The sequence below is a fragment of the Mobula hypostoma genome, unplaced genomic scaffold, assembly GCF_963921235.1.
Source record: "Mobula hypostoma unplaced genomic scaffold, sMobHyp1.1 scaffold_111, whole genome shotgun sequence".
Taxonomy (NCBI): Eukaryota; Metazoa; Chordata; class Chondrichthyes; order Myliobatiformes; family Myliobatidae; genus Mobula; species Mobula hypostoma.
The window spans coordinates 129,343-152,742 of NW_026948223.1; the positions used below are offsets into that span (position 1 = coordinate 129,343).

General features: G+C 48.1%; 1 protein-coding gene across 1 annotated transcript in view; it reads right to left on the reverse strand.

The window, feature by feature from the left end:
• The window catches only part of LOC134342011 (uncharacterized), a 63,298-nt gene extending 45,288 nt beyond the window's left edge, over positions 1-18,010 (reverse strand). Inside the window, exon 1 of the mRNA XM_063039952.1 lies at positions 17,940-18,010. The gene's annotated coding sequence lies outside the window, so the exon portion shown is untranslated. The remainder of the gene's footprint in view (positions 1-17,939) is intronic.
• Between the last annotated feature and the right edge of the window lie 5,390 nt (positions 18,011-23,400).

Here is a 23,400-nt window from a genome sequence, read left to right on the forward strand (position 1 = left end):
CTCTCTCACCATGGCAACCAAGAAGCAACTGTGAACATCGAACTGTCCATCACATAACTCCGCCTCTCTCTCACCATGGCAACCAAGAAGCAACTGTGAACATCGAACTGTCCATCACATAACGCCGCCTCTCTCTCACCATGGCAACCAAGAAGCAACTGTGAACATCGAACTGTCCATCACATAACTCCGCCTCTCTCTCACCATGGCAACCAAGCAACTGTGAACATCGAACTGTCCATCACATAACCACCTCTCTCTCACCATGGCAACCAAGAAGCAACTGTGAACATCGAACTGTCCATCACATAACTCCGTCTCTCTCTCACCATGGCAACCAAGAAGCAACTGTGAACATTGAACTGTCCATCACATAACTCCGCCTCTCTCACCATGGCAACCAAGAAGCAACTGTGAACATCGAACTGTCCATCACATAACTCCACGTCTCTCTCACCATGGCAACCAAGCAACTGTGAACATCGAACTGTCCATCACATAACTCCACCTCTCTATCACCATGGCAACCAAGAAGCAACTGTGAACATCGAACTGTCCATCAGATAACTCCACCTCTCTCTCACCATGGCAACCAAGAAGCAACTGTGAACATCGAACTGTCCATCACATAACTCCGCCTCTCTCTCACCATGGCAACCAAGCAACTGTGAACATCGAACTGTCCATCACATAACCACCTCTCTCTCACCATGGCAACCAAGAAGCAACTGTGAACATCGAACTGCCCATCACATAACACCGCCTCTCTCTCACCATGGCAACCAAGAAGCAACTGTGAACATCGAACTGTACATCACATAACGCCGCCTCTCTCTCACCATGGCAACCAAGAAGCAACTGTGAACATCGAACTGTCCATCACATAACTCCGCCTCTCTCTCACCATGGCAACCAAGCAACTGTGAACATGGAACTGTCCATCACATAACCACCTCTCTCTCACCATGGCAACCAAGAAGCAACTGTGAACATCGAACTGTCCATCACATAACTCCGCCTCTCTCTCACCATGGCAACCAAGAAGCAACTGTGAACATCGAACTGCCCATCACATAACACCGCCTCTCTCTCACCATGGCAACCAAGAAGCAACTGTGAACATCGAACTGTCCATCACATAACGCCGCCTCTCTCTCACCATGGCAACCAAGAAGTAACTGTGAACATCGAACTGTCCATCACATAACTCCGCCTCTCTCTCACCATGGCAACCAAGCAACTGTGAACATCGAACTGTCCATCACATAACCACCTCTCTCTCACCATGGCAACCAAGAAGCAACTGTGAACATCGAACTGTCCATCACATAACTCCGTCTCTCTCTCACCATGGCAACCAACAACTGTGAACAGAAGCAACTGTGAACACTGTGAACATCGAACTGTCCATCACATAACTCCAGATAACTCCACCTCTCTCTCATCACCATGGCAACCATAACTCCGCCTCTCTCCCATGGCAACCAAGCAACTGTGAACATCGAACTGTCCATCACATAACCACCTCTCTCTCACCATCTGTGAACATCGAACTGTCCATCACATAACTCCGCCTCTCTCTCACCATGGCAACCAAGAAGCAACTGTGAACATCGAACTGTCCATCACATAACTCCACCTGCAACAAGAACTCTCGAACTGTATCACCACCATGAACTGTCCATCACATAACTCCGCCTCTCTCATCACCATGGCAACCAAGAAGCAACTGTGAACATCGAACTGTCCATCACATAACTCCACCTCTCTATCACCATGGCAACCAAGAAGCAACTGTGAACATCGAACTGTCCATCAGATAACTCCACCTCTCTCTCACCATGGCAACCAAGAAGCAACTGTGAACATCGAACTGTCCATCACATAACTCCGCCTCTCTCTCACCATGGCAACCAAGCAACTGTGAACATCGAACTGTCCATCACATAACCACCTCTCTCTCACCATGGCAACCAAGAAGCAACTGTGAACATCGAACTGTCCATCACATAACACCGCCTCTCTCTCACCATGGCAACCAAGAAGCAACTGTGAACATCGAACTGTCCATCACATAACTCCGCCTCTCTCTCACCATGGCAACCAAGAAGCAACTGTGAACATCGAACTGTCCATCACATAACTCCGCCTCTCTCTCACCATGGCAACCAAGCAACTGTGAACATGGAACTGTCCATCACATAACCACCTCTCTCTCACCATGGCAACCAAGAAGCAACTGTGAACATCGAACTGTCCATCACATAACTCCGCCTCTCTCTCACCATGGCAACCAAGAAGCAACTGTGAACATCGAACTGTCCATCACATAACTCCGCCTCTCTCTCACCATGGCAACCAAGAAGCAACTGTGAACATCGAACTGTCCATCACATAACGCCGCCTCTCTCTCACCATGGCAACCAAGAAGCAACTGTGAACATCGAACTGTCCATCACATAACTCCGCCTCTCTCTCACCATGGCAACCAAGCAACTGTGAACATCGAACTGTCCATCACATAACCACCTCTCTCTCACCATGGCAACCAAGAAGCAACTGTGAACATCGAACTGTCCATCACATAACTCCCCTCTCTCTCACCATGGCAACCAAGAAGCAACTGTGAACATTGAACTGTCCATCACATAACTCCGCTCTCTCTCACCATGGCAACCAAGAAGCAACTGTGAACATCGAACTGTCCATCACATAACTCCACGTCTCTCTCACCATGGCAACCAAGCAACTGTGAACATCGAACTGTCCATCACATAACTCCACCTCTCTATCACCATGGCAACCAAGAAGCAACTGTGAACATCGAACTGTCCATCAGATAACTCCACCTCTCTCTCACCATGGCAACCAAGAAGCAACTGTGAACATCGAACTGTCCATCACATAACTCCGCCTCTCTCTCACCATGGCAACCAAGCAACTGTGAACATCGAACTGTCCATCACATAACCACCTCTCTCTCACCATGGCAACCAAGAAGCAACTGTGAACATCGAACTGCCCATCACATAACACCGCCTCTCTCTCACCATGGCAACCAAGAAGCAACTGTGAACATCGAACTGTCCATCACATAACGCCGCCTCTCTCTCACCATGGCAACCAAGAAGCAACTGTGAACATCGAACTGTCCATCACATAACTCCGCCTCTCTCTCACCATGGCAACCAAGCAACTGTGAACATGGAACTGTCCATCACATAACCACCTCTCTCTCACCATGGCAACCAAGAAGCAACTGTGAACATCGAACTGTCCATCACATAACTCCGCCTCTCTCTCACCATGGCAACCAAGAAGCAACTGTGAACATCGAACTGCCCATCACATAACACCGCCTCTCTCTCACCATGGCAACCAAGAAGCAACTGTGAACATCGAACTGTCCATCACATAACGCCGCCTCTCTCTCACCATGGCAACCAAGAAGCAACTGTGAACATCGAACTGTCCATCACATAACTCCGCCTCTCTCTCACCATGGCAACCAAGAAGCAACTGCACATCGAACTGTCCATCACATAACTGTCACCATCACAATAACATCGAACTGTCCATCACATAACCACCTCTCTCTCACCATGGCAACCAAGAAGCAACTGTGAACATCGAACTGTCCATCACATAACTCCCCTCTCTCTCACCATGGCAACCAAGAAGCAACTGTGAACATCGAACTGTCCATCACATAACTCCACCTCTCTCTCACCATGGCAACCAAGAAGCAACTGTGAACATCGAACTGTCCATCACATAACTCCACCTCTCTCTCACCATGGCAACCAAGAAGCAACTGTGAACATCGAACTGTCCATCACATAACTCCGCCTCTCTCTCACCATGGCAACCAAGAAGCAACTGTGAACATCGAACTGTCCATCACATAACTCCCCTCTCTCTCACCATGGCAACCAAGAAGCAACTGTGAACATCGAACTGTCCATGGCAACCAGCAACTGTGAACATCCCCTCTCTCTCACCATGGCAACCAAGAAGCAACTGTGAACATCGAACTGTCCATCACATAACACCGCCTCTCTCTCACCATGGCAACCAAGAAGCAACTGTGAACATCGAACTGTCCATCACATAACGCCGCCTCTCTCTCACCATGGCAACCAAGAAGCAACTGTGAACATCGAACTGTCCATCACATAACTCCGCCTCTCTCTCACCATGGCAACCAAGCAACTGTGAACATCGAACTGTCCATCACATAACCCGCCTCTCTCTCACCATGGCAACCAAGAAGCAACTGTGAACATCGAACTGTCCATCACATAACTCCGCCTCTCTCTCACCATGGCAACCAAGAAGCAACTGTGAACATCGAACTGTCCATCACATAACACCGCCTCTCTCTCTCACCATGGCAACCAAGAAGCAACTGTGAACATCGAACTGTCCATCACATAACTCCGCCTCTCTCTCACCATGGCAACCAAGAAGCAACTGTGAACATCGAACTGTCCATCACATAACTCCGCCTCTCTCTCACCATGGCAACCAAGAAGCAACTGTGAACATCGAACTGTCCATCACATAACTCCACCTCTCTCTCACCATGGCAACCAAGAAGCAACTGTGAACATCGAACTGTCCATCACATAACTCCGCCTCTCTCTCACCATGGCAACCAAGAAGCAACTGTGAACATCGAACTGTCCATCACATAACTCCGCCTCTCTCTCACCATGGCAACCAAGAAGCAACTGTGAACATCGAACTGTCCATCACATAACTCCGCCTCTCTCTCACCATGGCAACCAAGCAAGCAACTGTGAACATCGAACTGTCCATCACATAACTCCGCCTCTCTCTCACCATGGCAACCAAGAAGCAACTGTGAACATCGAACTGTCCATCACATAACGCCGCCTCTCTCTCACCATGGCAACCAAGAAGCAACTGTGAACATCGAACTGTCCATCACATAACTCCACCTCTCTCTCACCATGGCAACCAAGAAGCAACTGTGAACATCGAACTGTCCATCACATAACCCACCTCTCTCTCACCATGGCAACCAAGAAGCAACTGTGAACATCGAACTGTCCATCACATAACTCCGCCTCTCTCTCACCATGGCAACCAAGAAGCAACTGTGAACATCGAACTGTCCATCACATAACTCCGCCTCTCTCTCACCATGGCAACCAAGAAGCAACTGTGAACATCGAACTGTCCATCACATAACTCCACCTCTCTCTCACCATGGCAACCAAGAAGCAACTGTGAACATCGAACTGTCCATCACATAACGCCGCCTCTCTCTCACCATGGCAACCAAGAAGCAACTGTGAACATCGAACTGTCCATCACATAACTCCGCCTCTCTCTCACCATGGCAACCAAGAAGCAACTGTGAACATCGAACTGTCCATCACATAACTCCGCCTCTCTCTCACCATGGCAACCAAGAAGCAACTGTGAACATCGAACTGTCCATCACATAACCCGCCTCTCTCTCACCATGGCAACCAAGAAGCAACTGTGAACATCGAACTGTCCATCACATAACTCCGCCTCTCTCTCACCATGGCAACCAAGAAGCAACTGTGAACATCGAACTGTCCATCACATAACTCCGCCTCTCTCTCACCATGGCAACCAAGAAGCAACTGTGAACATCGAACTGTCCATCACATAACTCCGCCTCTCTCTCACCATGGCAACCAAGAAGCAACTGTGAACATCGAACTGTCCATCACATAACTCCGCCTCTCTCTCACCATGGCAACCAAGAAGCAACTGTGAACATCGAACTGCCCATCACATAACACCGCCTCTCTCTCACCATGGCAACCAAGAAGCAACTGTGAACATCGAACTGTCCATCACATAACGCCGCCTCTCTCTCACCATGGCAACCAAGAAGCAACTGTGAACATCGAACTGTCCATCACATAACTCCGCCTCTCTCTCACCATGGCAACCAAGCAACTGTGAACATCGAACTGTCCATCACATAACCACCTCTCTCTCACCATGGCAACCAAGAAGCAACTGTGAACATCGAACTGTCCATCACATAACTCCGCCTCTCTCTCACCATGGCAACCAAGAAGCAACTGTGAACATCGAACTGTCCATCACATAACGCCGCCTCTCTCTCACCATGGCAACCAAGAAGCAACTGTGAACATCGAACTGTCCATCACATAACTCCGCCTCTCTCTCACCATGGCAACCAAGAAGCAACTGTGAACATCGAACTGTCCATCACATAACTCCGCCTCTCTCTCACCATGGCAACCAAGAAGCAACTGTGAACATCGAACTGTCCATCACATAACTCCGCCTCTCTCTCACCATGGCAACCAAGAAGCAACTGTGAACATCGAACTGTCCATCACATAACTCCGCCTCTCTCTCACCATGGCAACCAAGAAGCAACTGTGAACATCGAACTGTCCATCACATAACTCCGCCTCTCTCTCACCATGGCAACCAAGAAGCAACTGTGAACATCGAACTGTCCATCACATAACTCCCCTCTCTCTCACCATGGCAACCAAGAAGCAACTGTGAACATCGAACTGTCCATCACATAACTCCGCCTCTCTCTCACCATGGCAACCAAGAAGCAACTGTGAACATCGAACTGTCCATCACATAACTCCGCCTCTCTCTCACCATGGCAACCAAGAAGCAACTGTGAACATCGAACTGTCCATCACATAACTCCGCCTCTCTCTCACCATGGCAACCAAGAAGCAACTGTGAACATCGAACTGTCCATCACATAACTCCGCCTCTCTCTCACCATGGCAACCAAGAAGCAACTGTGAACATCGAACTGTCCATCACATAACTCCACCTCTCTCTCACCATGGCAACCAAGAAGCAACTGTGAACATCGAACTGTCCATCACATAACTCCGCCTCTCTCTCACCATGGCAACCAAGAAGCAACTGTGAACATCGAACTGTCCATCACATAACTCCGCCTCTCTCTCACCATGGCAACCAAGAAGCAACTGTGAACATCGAACTGTCCATCACATAACTCCACCTCTCTCTCACCATGGCAACCAAGAAGCAACTGTGAACATCGAACTGTCCATCACATAACGCCGCCTCTCTCTCACCATGGCAACCAAGAAGCAACTGTGAACATCGAACTGTCCATCACATAACTCCGCCTCTCTCTCACCATGGCAACCAAGAAGCAACTGTGAACATCGAACTGTCCATCACATAACTGACATGAACTGTATCACATAACCCCTCTCTCTCACCATGGCAACCAAGAAGCAACTGTGAACATCGAACTGTCCATCACATAACTCCGCCTCTCTCTCACCATGGCAACCAAGAAGCAACTGTGAACATCGAACTGCCCATCACATAACACCGCCTCTCTCTCACCATGGCAACCAAGAAGCAACTGTGAACATCGAACTGTCCATCACATAACGCCGCCTCTCTCTCACCATGGCAACCAAGAAGCAACTGTGAACATCGAACTGTCCATCACATAACTCCGCCTCTCTCTCACCATGGCAACCAAGCAACTGTGAACATCGAACTGTCCATCACATAACCACCTCTCTCTCACCATGGCAACCAAGAAGCAACTGTGAACATCGAACTGTCCATCACATAACTCCGCCTCTCTCTCACCATGGCAACCAAGAAGCAACTGTGAACATCGAACTGTCCATCACATAACGCCGCCTCTCTCTCACCATGGCAACCAAGAAGCAACTGTGAACATCGAACTGTCCATCACATAACTCCGCCTCTCTCTCACCATGGCAACCAAGCAACTGTGAACATCGAACTGTCCATCACATAACCACCTCTCTCTCACCATGGCAACCAAGAAGCAACTGTGAACATCGAACTGTCCATCACATAACTCCGCCTCTCTCTCACCATGGCAACCAAGAAGCAACTGTGAACATCGAACTGTCCATCACATAACACCGCCTCTCTCTCACCATGGCAACCAAGAAGCAACTGTGAACATCGAACTGTCCATCACATAACGCCGCCTCTCTCTCACCATGGCAACCAAGAAGCAACTGTGAACATCGAACTGTCCATCACATAACTCCGCCTCTCTCTCACCATGGCAACCAAGCAACTGTGAACATCGAACTGTCCATCACATAACCACCTCTCTCTCACCATGGCAACCAAGAAGCAACTGTGAACATCGAACTGTCCATCACATAACTCCGCCTCTCTCTCACCATGGCAACCAAGAAGCAACTGTGAACATCGAACTGTCCATCACATAACGCCGCCTCTCTCTCACCATGGCAACCAAGAAGCAACTGTGAACATCGAACTGTCCATCACATAACTCCGCCTCTCTCTCACCATGGCAACCAAGCAACTGTGAACATCGAACTGTCCATCACATAACTCCACCTCTCTCTCACCATGGCAACCAAGAAGCAACTGTGAACATCGAACTGTCCATCACATAACTCCGCCTCTCTCTCACCATGGCAACCAAGAAGCAACTGTGAACATCGAACTGTCCATCACATAACACCGCCTCTCTCTCACCATGGCAACCAAGAAGCAACTGTGAACATCGAACTGTCCATCACATAACCCCTCTCTCTCACCATGGCAACCAAGAAGCAACTGTGAACATCGAACTGCCATCACATAACCCGCCTCTCTCTCACCATGGCAACCAAGAAGCAACTGTGAACATCGAACTGTCCATCACATAACCCGCCTCTCTCTCACCATGGCAACCAAGAAGCAACTGTGAACATCGAACTGTCCATCACATAACCCGCCTCTCTCTCACCATGGCAACCAAGAAGCAACTGTGAACATCGAACTGTCCATCACATAACTCCGCTCTCTCTCACCATGGCAACCAAGAAGCAACTGTGAACATTGAACTGTCCATCACATAACTCCGCCTCTCTCTCACCATGGCAACCAAGAAGCAACTGTGAACATCGAACTGTCCATCACATAACTCCGCCTCTCTCTCACCATGGCAACCAAGAAGCAACTGTGAACATCGAACTGTCCATCACATAACTCCACCTCTCTCTCACCATGGCAACCAAGAAGCAACTGTGAACATCGAACTGTCCATCAATAACTCCACCTCTCTCTCACCATGGCAACCAAGAAGCAACTGTGAACATCGAACTGTCCATCACATAACTCCGCCTCTCTCTCACCATGGCAACCAAGAAGCAACTGTGAACATCGAACTGCCCATCACATAACACCGCCTCTCTCTCACCATGGCAACCAAGAAGCAACTGTGAACATCGAACTGTCCATCACATAACGCCGCCTCTCTCTCACCATGGCAACCAAGAAGCAACTGTGAACATCGAACTGTCCATCACATAACTCCGCCTCTCTCTCACCATGGCAACCAAGCAACTGTGAACATCGAACTGTCCATCACATAACCACCCCTCTCTCTCACCATGGCAACCAAGAAGCAACTGTGAACATCGAACTGTCCATCACATAACTCCGCCTCTCTCTCACCATGGCAACCAAGAAGCAACTGTGAACATCGAACTGTCCATCACATAACGCCGCCTCTCTCTCACCATGGCAACCAAGAAGCAACTGTGAACATCGAACTGTCCATCACATAACTCCGCCTCTCTCTCACCATGGCAACCAAGCAACTGTGAACATCGAACTGTCCATCACATAACCGCCTCTCTCTCACCATGGCAACCAAGAAGCAACTGTGAACATCGAACTGTCCATCACATAACTCCGTCTCTCTCTCACCATGGCAACCGAGAAGCAACTGCAAACATCGAACTGTCCATCACATAACTCCGCCTCTCTCACCATGGCAACCGAGAAGCAACTGTGAACATCGAACTGTCCATCACATAACTCCACCTCTCTCTCACCATGGCAACCAAGAAGCAACTGTGAACATCGAACTGTCCATCACATAACTCCACCTCTCTATCACCATGGCAACCAAGAAGCAACTGTGAACATCGAACTGTCCATCACATAACGCCGCCTCTCTCTCACCATGGCAACCAAGAAGCAACTGTGAACATCGAACTGTCCATCACATAACTCCGCCTCTCTCTCACCATGGCAACCAAGCAACTGTGAACATCGAACTGTCCATCACATAACCACCTCTCTCTCACCATGGCAACCAAGAAGCAACTGTGAACATCGAACTGTCCATCACATAACTCCGTCTCTCTCTCACCATGGCAACCAAGAAGCAACTGTGAACATTGAACTGTCCATCACATAACTCCGCCTCTCTCACCATGGCAACCAAGAAGCAACTGTGAACATCGAACTGTCCATCACATAACTCCACGTCTCTCTCACCATGGCAACCAAGAAGCAACTGTGAACATTGAACTGTCCATCACATAACTCCACCTCTCTCTCACCATGGCAACCGAGAAGCAACTGTAAACATCGAACTGTCCATCACATAACTCCGCCTCTCTCACCATGGCAACCAAGAAGCAACTGTGAACATCGAACTGTCCATCACATAACTCCGCCTCTCTCTCACCATGGCAACCAAGCAACTGTGAACATCGAACTGTCCATCACATAACCACCTCTCTCTCACCATGGCAACCAAGAAGCAACTGTGAACATCGAACTGTCCATCACATAACACCGCCTCTCTCTCACCATGGCAACCAAGAAGCAACTGTGAACATCGAACTGTCCATCACATAACGCCGCCTCTCTCTCACCATGGCAACCAAGAAGCAACTGTGAACATCGAACTGTCCATCACATAACCACCTCTCTCTCACCATGGCAACCAAGAAGCAACTGTGAACATCGAACTGCCCATCACATAACACCGCCTCTCTCTCACCATGGCAACCAAGAAGCAACTGTGAACATCGAACTGTCCATCACATAACGCCGCCTCTCTCTCACCATGGCAACCAAGAAGCAACTGTGAACATCGAACTGTCCATCACATAACTCCGCCTCTCTCTCACCATGGCAACCAAGCAACTGTGAACATGGAACTGTCCATCACATAACCACCTCTCTCTCACCATGGCAACCAAGAAGCAACTGTGAACATCGAACTGTCCATCACATAACTCCGCCTCTCTCTCACCATGGCAACCAAGAAGCAACTGTGAACATCGAACTGTCCATCACATAACACCGCCTCTCTCTCACCATGGCAACCAAGAAGCAACTGTGAACATCGAACTGTCCATCACATAACGCCGCCTCTCTCTCACCATGGCAACCAAGAAGCAACTGTGAACATCGAACTGTCCATCACATAACTCCGCCTCTCTCTCACCATGGCAACCAAGAAGCAACTGTGAACATCGAACTGTCCATCACATAACCACCTCTCTCTCACCATGGCAACCAAGAAGCAACTGTGAACATCGAACTGCCCATCACATAACACCGCCTCTCTCTCACCATGGCAACCAAGAAGCAACTGTGAACATCGAACTGTCCATCACATAACGCCGCCTCTCTCTCACCATGGCAACCAAGAAGCAACTGTGAACATCGAACTGTCCATCACATAACTCCGCCTCTCTCTCACCATGGCAACCAAGCAACTGTGAACATGGAACTGTCCATCACATAACCACCTCTCTCTCACCATGGCAACCAAGAAGCAACTGTGAACATCGAACTGTCCATCACATAACTCCGCCTCTCTCTCACCATGGCAACCAAGAAGCAACTGTGAACATCGAACTGCCCATCACATAACACCGCCTCTCTCTCACCATGGCAACCAAGAAGCAACTGTGAACATCGAACTGTCCATCACATAACGCCGCCTCTCTCTCACCATGGCAACCAAGAAGCAACTGTGAACATCGAACTGTCCATCACATAACTCCGCCTCTCTCTCACCATGGCAACCAAGAAGCAACTGTGAACATCGAACTGTCCATCACATAACCACCTCTCTCTCACCATGGCAACCAAGAAGCAACTGTGAACATCGAACTGTCCATCACATAACGCCGCCTCTCTCTCACCATGGCAACCAAGAAGCAACTGTGAACATCGAACTGTCCATCACATAACGCCGCCTCTCTCTCACCATGGCAACCAAGAAGCAACTGTGAACATCGAACTGTCCATCACATAACTCCGCCTCTCTCTCACCATGGCAACCAAGCAACTGTGAACATGGAACTGTCCATCACATAACCACCTCTCTCTCACCATGGCAACCAAGAAGCAACTGTGAACATCGAACTGTCCATCACATAACTCCGCCTCTCTCTCACCATGGCAACCAAGAAGCAACTGTGAACATCGAACTGCCCATCACATAACACCGCCTCTCTCTCACCATGGCAACCAAGAAGCAACTGTGAACATCGAACTGTCCATCACATAACGCCGCCTCTCTCTCACCATGGCAACCAAGAAGCAACTGTGAACATCGAACTGTCCATCACATAACTCCGCCTCTCTCTCACCATGGCAACCAAGCAACTGTGAACATCGAACTGTCCATCACATAACCACCTCTCTCTCACCATGGCAACCAAGAAGCAACTGTGAACATCGAACTGTCCATCACATAACTCCGCCTCTCTCTCACCATGGCAACCAAGAAGCAACTGTGAACATTGAACTGTCCATCACATAACTCCGCCTCTCTCACCATGGCAACCAAGAAGCAACTGTGAACATCGAACTGTCCATCACATAACTCCACGTCTCTCTCACCGTGGCAACCAAGCAACTGTGAACATCGAACTGTCCATCACATAACTCCACCTCTCTATCACCATGGCAACCAAGAAGCAACTGTGAACATCGAACTGTCCATCAGATAACTCCACCTCTCTCTCACCATGGCAACCAAGAAGCAACTGTGAACATCGAACTGTCCATCACATAACTCCGCCTCTCTCTCACCATGGCAACCAAGAAGCAACTGTGAACATCGAACTGCCCATCACATAACACCGCCTCTCTCTCACCATGGCAACCAAGAAGCAACTGTGAACATCGAACTGTCCATCACATAACGCCGCCTCTCTCTCACCATGGCAACCAAGAAGCAACTGTGAACATCGAACTGTCCATCACATAACTCCGCCTCTCTCTCACCATGGCAACCAAGCAACTGTGAACATCGAACTGTCCATCACATAACCACCTCTCTCTCACCATGGCAACCAAGAAGCAACTGTGAACATCGAACTGTCCATCACATAACTCCGCCTCTCTCTCACCATGGCAACCAAGAAGCAACTGTGAACATCGAACTGTCCATCACATAACTCCGCCTCTCTCTCACCATGGCAACCAAGAAGCAACTGTGAACATCGAACTGTCCATCACATAACGCCGCCTCTCTCTCACCATAGGAACCCAGAAGCAGGCAGCAGTACTGTAGCAGTTTCTCTATCTATCTCTCTCTCTCTCTCACTTTTAAAGGCACAGTCCATGCCCGTCACACCAATACAATGTACAAAAAAGCTACACATGAACTAAAGACTCAACAGATAAAGAACGTCTAAGGAACAAAGGAACAAAGTTTATATTTTCAGGTCTAACACCCTGTGTTGGAATGGATTTCAACATTTCTGATTTCATGTTTCCAACATCTTAAACTTTTCTTTAGTTTCCATCTGTTCACAGACAGACGACAGTGAATGGGATTTTCCGAACCCAGTGAGCACGCTGAATCAGGGGTAGATAACCAATGATGCCAACACTGATCAGCACATTCTGTGCATTGAGACTAACTCTCAGGTAAGTGCGCCATTTGGCTTTGGACTGCACAACCCTGAGGAACGAAGCTTGGCATCTGTGGCTGGGCATCGAGGGCACTACAGAGTACACGGGGAAAACGTCGTGTTGGCTGTACCAGTGACGCCTCCCTCCCTGATGCTCTAAACAATGCTTGGGGCTTGAACACAAGCTGGACACAAAACGCTATTCCCCTCGCAGGTGAGCCGCCATTGTCTGTAACAGCAGATGTAATAAAGACTCTGCAGAGATGCCTGGACAGAAATATCCCGGGTGAGTACTTAGACAGGCCACTGATGTCTTCACGGCCATCTTCAACACCTTACTAATTCAAGGTGCTGTTCCACGTGCCAAAAATTAGCCACCATCCTCCCCGTACCAACGAACTCTACACCTTCACATATCAAAGTCTCCAATCCCTGCTCACTGGGCACTCACCAATATGTTTACCGACCGAATCACTCTTCAGCCGAAGCCATGGCATTTGTCATCCACCTTGGCCTGACACGTCTAGAAAACAAAGACTCTGTCGGAATGTTTTTTTTATTTTCATTTTTCCATTCAACACTATTGTCCCACAGGCCTTGGTGAACAAATTTCTACCCTTCCGTCTAAACAAACCATTGTACAAATGGGTGTTGGACTTCCTAAACAAATGATCTCAGATAGTCAGGATACACTACCGCTCCTCCATCTTCATCATCCTCGACACCGGTGACCCCAGGAGTTTGTGCTGAGCCAAGTGCTGTACATGCTTACTGATGACTGATCGAACACACTCAAGTCATCACAGTGTCAAGCTTGCCGATGACACGACAGTGGTGGGACCCATCTCTAATATCGGTGAGATGACATACAGAGAGAAGAGGGTCTGGCGCCACAGTGGAAACTGGAAGTGGTTTCAAACCCCTGGGCATGCACATCTTACAAAACCGTTCATGGCCACAAAACATATTTCACACAAACAGGAAAACTCAGCAACGCCGCACGAACTTTCTAAGGAGACTGAAGAGAGCCGGACTGTGTTCAAACTCTATGTACCGTCGTCCTTCTACAGACGTCCAACACAGAACGTCCCAACATGCTGCGTCACTGCGTGGTGCGGGAACGGGACTGCGGCGACAGGAATGCTGTACAGTGGGTAGTCAAACTGCCCAACACATAATTGTCAGCAGCCTACCCGCTATCAAGGATATATATGTATAGACAGGTGCCGGAAATGGCCAGTAATATCATGAAGATCCCCATCCACCCTGATCATTGACGGACTATCCCATTCATATCAGGGTGGAGGCTACGTAGCATCCACGCCAGGGCCACCAGACTCAAAAGCAGTTTCTCCCCAGCAGTAAGCCTGATCAACACCTCCACCCAATAACTCACCCCTCCACACCCCCATCACCGCGCGTTTAACATTTCCTGTCAGTCACAAAACATCCAGACACTCCTGTGCCAAACGTCACTTTATGGACATGCAGTCAATGCCTGTCACCATATGTCCAGACACTCCTCTGCCTAACGTCACTTTATGGACATAAAATCAATGTTTATACGCTATCACAGGCATTGTGTTATTTTTTAATAATTTTGATCTCCTTTACACCAGTGTACTGGAATGACCTTAAACAACCCCAAATCTTGAACCTTGGGGAGAATACCACGACCAGCCACATTATCTATACACCTTCTTGATCTTATAAACACCTAAAATGTTACCCCCATTCTCCTGTGGAATAAAGATCCAGCTCGGCCAACCTCTTCCCATGACTCGGCCCTCTAGTCCAGGCAACATCTTCAGCAATCTCATCTACACCCTCTCCAGATTGATAATATCTTTCCTACAGTATGGTGAACAAATAATACTTGGTTGTTGACTCACCAGCAGTTTGTATAATTTCAATATAATGGCCATGATCCAAATCTCTATGCCCTAACTGATGAAGGACAGCATGACTAAAACATCCTTTTCCATCCTCTATACTGACCCGTAAACTTTCAGTACACTTGTGCTCCCAGATCTCTCTCTGCCACAACACTCCATGCCCTCCCATTCACCATACCAGTCCCACCCCGGATTGAATGTCCAAAATGCAGGGTCTCTCACTTCACCAACTTAAAAAAAAACATTTTCCATTTCTCAGCCCATCTCCATAACTGATCAAGATCCCTTCGAAATTTATTGTGACCTATTGCAATATCTACCAGTCTCCCGAATTTAGCATCAAGTTTGCTAACCGTACCACGTGCATTCATATACAAATCAATGGCATGAATAATGAATTACAGAGGTCTCAAAGCTGACACACACACACACACACACACACACACACACCACATTTATCAGAAGCCTCCATTCGCTAAGTCCATTTTCAATCATCACCCTCTGCTGCCTGTCATCGAGCCCGGTGTGAATCCACTGCGCAAGCTCCCCGTGAATCCATCCCACCTGACCTAACCTTCCACATCAGCTGCCACCCAGGATGTTGGTAAAAAGTTTTACCAAAATCCAGATAAACAACAACACTGCCCAACTTCATCTATCCCTCCAGTTACCTCTTCCAAACCTAGCCAAAATATGTGACAGATATGATGCCCCACAGGGTGTGACTCTCCATAACCAACGTCCAATTGCCTGAGACTTCAGCTTCACTGCAGATTGAGGAAATTCCAATTCCAGCTGTAAATTACCAACCTGGAATGAAGTCCGTATACTGCCAGTTCTATATTCCCAGAGACTCCATCCCAATATTATAAGCTCGCCTAGGACGCTTTGACACAGGCGATTTGCCATGGTGTTCCTGCCAGCCAGATTCACAAACTAAGGTGGAACTGGAACCTAATGACTCTCTGCCGGGGCCGGGGCTCAGGCCGGTTCACCGGTCTGTAGATTGTGCGAGAATGCAGACAGACTTCAGCTTGTCTCCAGCAGCTAAATTGAGCACGTTTCATCACAATGTCATTGCTGTGTAGGATCTTGCCAAGCACAGCTGGCTGCCGTGTTACACACAGAGTAGCAAGAACAATATGCTTTTGATGTAAAATTATAAAATAGACAATGCTGGGAACTCAGTACATCAGGCTACATCTGTGAAAGGAGAAATGGTGGAAGACTCAGTTTCAGAACTGGCCACTTCCAGGATTTTCTCCTTCTTACTTTAAATTTCCTGCAAAGGCAGTTTTTTTTTGCTTCTCTATTTTAATGCATAGATATCATCTGATTACAAAGTGCTTGGGACACCCCGAAACTGTTCAGCAGATTTGTGTAAACAGAATCCCTCATCCTCCAACTTGTTAGTTCTCAGTTCATTCTGACTGGGTGTAATACATCCCGTACAGTCAATGCTCACAGCATCCTTTCCTCACACCATCATTCTGTTACATTTGCTCCTGGGTCCACTGCCTCTAGGCTGAGAGGCGGTGACCGCAGATCAACCACATGTGCAACACTTGCTGCAGCTCTGACAGGCCGTTGCCCTGGAAACGGAGGAAGTGGCTCAGAAAAGTAACTGAAAAAGGAAATGGCAAACTCCATTTAAAATGCTATGAGTTTCGCTATGACAAAGATTAACACTGGAACCATTTTTTTACGGTGAAACTGTAATTGTAATGGCTGCTTTTACCCTGCCACGTGCTACATTCAATAAAATGTCAGGTAGTTCTAGCTAACAAAACAAAAAACATCTAAACAAAACAAGAAGAAGATGAAAACCAGTAAAACAAAAACATTTCCCGGAAAACTCAATGAAGTAAAAGGAGAATCCCTCAGGTTAACACAGCTGGGGTAATGTCTCGAACGTGTTATTATTGCCCATTAGTCTTCTCTGTCTGCAGCAGCACAACAGGCCGAATGGCCGCTTCCCGTGTACATGAATTATGTAAAACAACTATCGACCCCAGGCATCGCTCCACGTGAAGTTTGGATCCGCTACCGGGCCGGATAATGGACGTAGAGAACCCCGGGTACAACTCCACAGATGGGAGTGGTTCCAGCATCTCGCCTCATCCCGCTCCCAGGACTAGAGCAACAGGGGCTGAGCGGAGGCTCATCTCCGGCGGCTCGGTGTGAAGGTCCCACAACCCGGATCGACCCCGGCAAGTCTTGGCCAGCAACCCGGACCGAAACCGCCTGTTCGGGTAAGTTAACGGGACTCTCTGCGCATCGTTAGACTTCCCCGCTCGGGACCGGCCTCACTACTCACCGATGGGAGCTTCCCCCGCAGACAGTCAATCTTCCCCCGGCTCCCCGCCGACGATCCGCATCAACACTGAACGGAAAGGAAACCACCGACTATCGAGACTGAGCATGCGCAGTATGAGCTCCGCGTCTCCAGCGCTGTGGTGGGCGGAGAGCGGTGGTGGGGGGGCGGACACAAACCTGCAGATGCTGCAGCTCCGCGGTAAACGGGATTGGTGAGTCTCTCATGTCAATATTAGAATCAGGTTCAATATCACCGGCGTGTGTCATAAAAATGTGTTGTCTTTACGGCAGCAGTACTAAGTAATACATAATAACAGAGAAAAACTGTGAACTACGATAAGTACATGTGTGCGTGCGTGTGTGGAAGTGTACAAATTTTTGAGAAGCACAGATGAATGCAAAAGGTTCAGTTCTCCCGTAAATAGGGTCATACAACGGGAAACAATGGCTGCACTTCAGCTGATCATAACTGCAAAATGGACTGAAAAACAAATGCCCACCCACAGTGGGAGGAGGTGACTGATCTGGACGCCACCGCCTTGTCTGAACGGACGAAAGATGAAGATGAAAGATGGGTCTAGTCCCGGCATCACCGCCTCATTCCTTCCCCGCCCGTCAGGACGAGAACAACAGCGGCTGAGTGGAGGTTCATTTCGGACGGTTCGCTGTGAAGGTCCCACAACCCGGACCGACGCTGGCATGTTCTACTTCAGGAAGCGGGGCGAGGCCGCCAATTCGGAGAAGTTAACGGGACTGACTGCCCAACATCAGGCCTCCCCGCTTGGGACCGGCCTCGATACTCACCGATATAAACTTGATGTCTTCACCCCGCAGTCAGCGATCCCTTCCTCGGCTCAGTAAAGCAGAGCGGAGGGCGGGACTTGGGAAACAAACCCTTGTTACGAACCAGCAGCAACAGATTACACATAGAGTCTGCTTTTGATGTTAAAACCACTAGCTTTATTAGTAACTACTTATAATATCGTAACTTAAGCTGGAGTCTTACGAAGGTAAAATATGAAAGTTCAGTTGTCCACGAAGTGAATGATGGGAGAGAGAGATATCTGTAATCCCAGGCAAACGTAGAGAGAAGGCGATCATGTCGAATTTCACAGATAAACGAAATCGCCGTTGTCGAAGATCTTATCCGTTGAATCGATCCAAAGTCCACTCAAATATCTCACAAAAGTGACCTGTCACAGGAATGTCGTCTTCAAGTGGTTACCACATCATATACCCAGGCAAGGGTTAACTTCGAGTGGTCCCACAGATCATACCTGAATCCACTCCGATGGATTATACGAAGTTTGAGACACGCTCATCTGGAGCAAACCTGTCCCGGCAGTTTATAGTTCCAACTCTTATTCAGACTGCCAGAGTAGTCTGTCTCTGTCTCTGTCTCTCTCTCTGTGTCTGTCTCTCTCTCTCTCTCTCTCTCTCTCTCTCTCTCTCTCTCTCTCTCTCTCTCTCTCTCTCTCTCTCTCTCTCTCTCTCTCTCTCTCTCTCTCTCTCTCTCTCTCTCTATTTTAATCTGCACAAACTGCGAAAGCTTGTGACTGACGTCATAGTCCCGCCTCACTCCCGCGCTCTTAAAGTAACAGTCCACAGTGCGAACCCGCAGGCTCGTCACACCCGCAACTGCTGCACATCTGCGGTAATGTGTGATCACGTGACCGGTGGGAGGGTCTCCCCTGACAATCTCAGAATCTGGTTTAATATCTCCGGCAGTGTCGTGGAACGTGTTATCTTTACGGCAGCAGTACGATGTAATTCATCATAGCCGAAAAAAAGTAGATTTATACATGTATGTGTGTGTGTGTGTGTGTGTGTGTGTGTGTGTGTGTTAAACTAATTATGAGTGCAAAATTTAAATTGAAGCGTAATTAACCGATGCTCCACTGTAGTTGTGTGGAAATATAAGACAGCCTGGATTGCTGATTTGGATCTTTCGGGGGGAGGTTTAAATGTACTGTACACATTTGTGAGAAGCGCAGATAAATGGAAAAGTTGTTAAATCTCGGAAATATACGGTCATAGGAACATAGAAACATAGAAACAATACAGCACAATATAGTCACTTCGGCCCACAAAGCTCTGCCGAACATGCCCCTACCTTCGAACTACCTGGGCTTTATCCGTAGCCCTCTATTTTTCTACAGCTCCATGAAGCCATCCAGGAGACTCTTAAAATACCCTCTCGATTCCGGCTCCAGCACCGCCGCCGGCAGCCCATTCCACGCACTCACCACTCGCTGTGTAAAAATCTTACCCCTGACTTCCCATCTGTACCTACTTCCAAGCACCTTAAAACTATGCCCTCTAGTGTTAGCAATTTTAGCCCTGGGGAAAAGTCTCTGAATATCCGCACGATCAATGCCTCTCATTATCCTGTACACCTGTAATAAATATGTTCCTGTGCCGAAACCCGGAAACTCATATACTGGGAGGCATTGGCGGCGCTTCGGCAAAGGAGTCAGGAAAAAAAATGCTCACCCACAATGAGAGGACGTGACAGGTCTGGATCTTGTTGTTTTGTTTGAACGGGTGACAGATTATGCTACACACACACACGAGAAACAAACCAGCAGGTGCTGCAGATGTGCGGGGAAATGGGAGCGGGAAACGGGATCACGTGACCGGTTTACGGACTCCCACCTGACCCCGGAAATGTATCATTTAAATCACTTCTGGGTTGATATGCACTGATTTCTATTTGTATTCCTCCGGTCTCACTGAGCAGGAACACGGACACATCACCCATTGAGAAGCAGAAACAGTTGGCCATTTCGCCCTCCAACCAACAACAAGATGACGACTGCTTTCTCATTTCAGCCGCATGTTTCTTCCCTCGACCCCTTCGGTCTCCACACATCTGCCGGCCTCTGTTTCATGTGAGGATGATCACCGAGTCTTCACCGGCCTCTCTGGTGGGGATTTACAGACATTCACCACCCTCGGAGTGGAGACATTTCCCCTCATCTCAGTCCCGGACAGTCCACCCCCTTTTTCAGAGACTGGGATCCCTGGTTCAACCGGTAATGATGTTGTGCATTTCAATGTGTTCACCTCTCAGTCCTCGATTCTCTAAATGAAAGGGTTATCACATTTGATCTTTCTTCAAATGATAACCGCAGCACTCCAGGGACCAGTCTGGTGAATCTTCATTGCACTCTCTGTAATAAACATTCTCTAACCTCTTTGTTAATCCTCTATGTGGGGAGGCATGGGGGACGTAAGATTTCATTTAATTCATCTCAGTCCCAGACAGTCCACCCCCTTTTTCAGAGTCTGGATCTTTCTTCAAATGATAACCCCCACCGATACAGGGACCAATTTGGTCAATCTTTATTGCACCCTGCCTAATAAATACTCTAAAACTGCTTTCTAATCCTCTACGAAATGCTGGAGGAACTCAGAAGGCCAGGTAGCATCTATGGAAAAGAGTCGACATTTTGGGCCGATCCACCTCTTCAGGACTGAGGGAAGTGGTGGGTGTTGGGAGGAGACCCCTGAATTAAAATCTGGCGGGTAGGGAACGAGACTATCTGGAAAGTGACAGGTGAAGCCAGGTGGATGGGAAAGTGCGGGAGAAGACCATAAGACCATAAGACCATAAGACAAAGGAGCAGAAGTCGGCCATTCGGTCCATCGAGTCTGCTCCGCCATTTTATCATGAGCTGATCCATTCTTCCATTTAGTCCCACTTCCCCGTCTTCTCACCATAACCTTTGACGCCCTGGCTACTCAGATACCTATCAATCTCTGACTTAAATACACCCAATAACTTGGCCTCCACTGCTGCCCGTGGCAACAAATTCCATAGATTCACCACCCTCTGACTAAAAAAAAATCTTCACATTTCTGTTCTGAATGGGCGCCCTTCAATCCTTAAGTCATGCCGTCTCGTACTAGACTCCCCCATCATGGGAAACAACTTTGCCACATCCACTCTGTCCATGCCTTTCTACATTCGAAATGTTTCTATGAGGTCTTCCTTTATTCCTCTAAACTCCAAGGAATACTGCCCAAGAGCGGACAAATGTTCTTCATATGTTAACCCTCTCATTCCCGGAATCATTCTAGTGAATCTTCTCTGTACCCTCTCCAACGTCAGCACATCCTTTCTTAAATAAGGAGACCAAAACTGCCTACTGTACTCCAACTGAGGTCTCACCAGCGTCTTATAGAGCCTCAACATCACATCCCTGCTCCTATACTCTATTCCTCTAGAAATGAATGCCAGCATTGCATTCGCCTTCTTCACTACTGACTCAACCTGGAGGTTAACTTTAAGGGAATCCTGTACGAGGATCCCAAGTCCCGTTGCATCTCAGAACTTTGAATTCTTTCCCCATTTAAATAATAGTCTGCCCGTTTACTTTTTTCTGCCAAAGTGCATAACCATACACTTTCCAACATTGTATTTCATTTTCCACTTCTTTGCCCATTCTTCCAATCTATCCGAGTCTCTCTGCAGACTCTCCGTTTCCTCAGCACTATCGGCCCCTCCACCTATCTTCGTATCGTCAGCAAACATCCACAAAGCCATCTATTCCATACTCCAAATCGTTGATGTAGAATGTAAAAAGCAGCGGCCCCAACACGGACCCCTGTGGAACACCACTGGTAACCGGCAGCCAACCAGAATAGGATCCCTTTATTCCCACTCTCTGTTTCCTGCCAATCAGCCAACGCTCTATCCACGTATGTAACTTTCCTGTAATTCCATGGGCTCTTATCTTGTTAAATAGCCTCATGTGTGACACCTTGTCAAAGGCCTTCTGAAAATCCAAATATATAACATCCACTGCATCTCCCTTGTCTAGCCTACTGGTAATTTCCTCAAAAAATTGTAATAGGTTTGTCAGGCAGGATTTTCCTTTAAGGAAACCATGCTGAGTTCTGTCTATCTTGTCATATGCCTCCAGGTACTCTGTAACCTGATCCTTGACAATCGACTCCAACAACTTCCCAACCACCGATGTCAACCTAACAGGTCTATAATTTCCTTTTTGCTTCCTTGCCCCCTTCTTAAATAGCGGAGTGACATTTGCAATCATCCAGTCTTCCGGAGCCATGCCAGAATCTATCGACTTTTGAAAGATCATCGCTAATGCCTCCGCAATCTCCACAGCTACTTCCTTCAGAACACGAGGGTGCATTCCATCTGGTCCAGGAGATTTATCTACCTTTAGACTATTCAGCTTCCTGAGTACTCTCTCTGTCGTAATTGTGACTGCGCACACTTCTCTTCCCTGCCACCCTTGTGTGCCCGTTATACTGCTGATGTCTTCCTCAGTGAAAACTGATGCAAAATACTCGTTCAGTTCCTCTACCATCTCCTTATCTCCCATTACAATTTCACCAGCATCATTTTCTATCGGTCCTATATCTACTCTCACCTGTCTTTTACTCTTTATATACTTGAAAAAGCTTTTAGTACCCTCTTTGATAGTATTTGC